This window comes from Euprymna scolopes, chromosome 24, assembly GCF_053919585.1.
Source record: "Euprymna scolopes isolate OS-2025 chromosome 24, ASM5391958v1, whole genome shotgun sequence".
Taxonomy (NCBI): Eukaryota; Metazoa; Mollusca; class Cephalopoda; order Sepiida; family Sepiolidae; genus Euprymna; species Euprymna scolopes.
Window position 1 is genome coordinate 34,595,051 of NC_136505.1, and position 1,187 is coordinate 34,596,237.

Below are 1,187 nucleotides of genomic sequence, written 5' to 3' on the forward strand. Positions count from 1 at the left end.
CATTTTTCCCCATTCATGCATATACATTCTGTCTAAAGAAAGAAAGAAAGAAAGAAAGAGAGAGAGAGAGAGAGAGAGAGAGAAAGTAGAAGACACACACACACATATATGTATATATATATATGTATATATATATTTTTTTTTTGACATATACGCATATTATTAGATTTCCAATATTTATTTACAAGAATGCCAAGGAAAATCATATATTTTTAATCAAAAACATAGGCTAAAATGTCTACGATATACGTTAATGTATACATATATATATACATATATATATATATACATATATATATGTATATTCGTAAAATTGATATGTATATAAGAAAATATATATGAGTATACATATATACGTATATATATATTCATTAGGTTGATATGTATATATATATAATATATATGAGTATATATATATATATATATATACACATATACATATATATATATATATGTGTGTGTGTGTGTGTGTGTGTGTATGTGTGTGTCCGTGTGTGTCTGTGTGTGTGTACATATATATAACAATTAATAATACCAAAACCGACTCGGTTCCGATTATATAAACTAAGGAAACTGCGATTTTTTAAAACAAGGCTAATTTAACATTTGATAGAATAGTATTTCAATTTATAACTCCTCTAATATTAAATGATAATACTACTTAACCATTGAGGATACCACAGAAGCACACACACACATACACACACACACTCACACACACACATATATATATATCCATTGTTATTGTAAATATGTTTATATATATACACACACACACACATATATATATATATGTATATAAATAAATAAATATATATATCTTAGATCCACCGGAACACACTCAACCATATATATATATATATATATATATATATATATATATATATATATATATATATATATGGGTGTGTGGGTTCCGTTGGATCTAAGATATATATATATATATATATATATATATATATATATATATGTGGGTTTCGTTGGATCTAAGATATATATATATATATATATATATATATAGTCTGTTTTTATACAAACACTATTTATTACATATGTGCATACATACGCAAGTGGAATTTCAATTCAAAGAGACCACTTCAACAGATCAGAAAAGGTTTCAATATCGCCCCCTTTTTTAGTTTGATGAACCGGTCTCTTTGAATTAGGATTACACTGAAAGATGTATG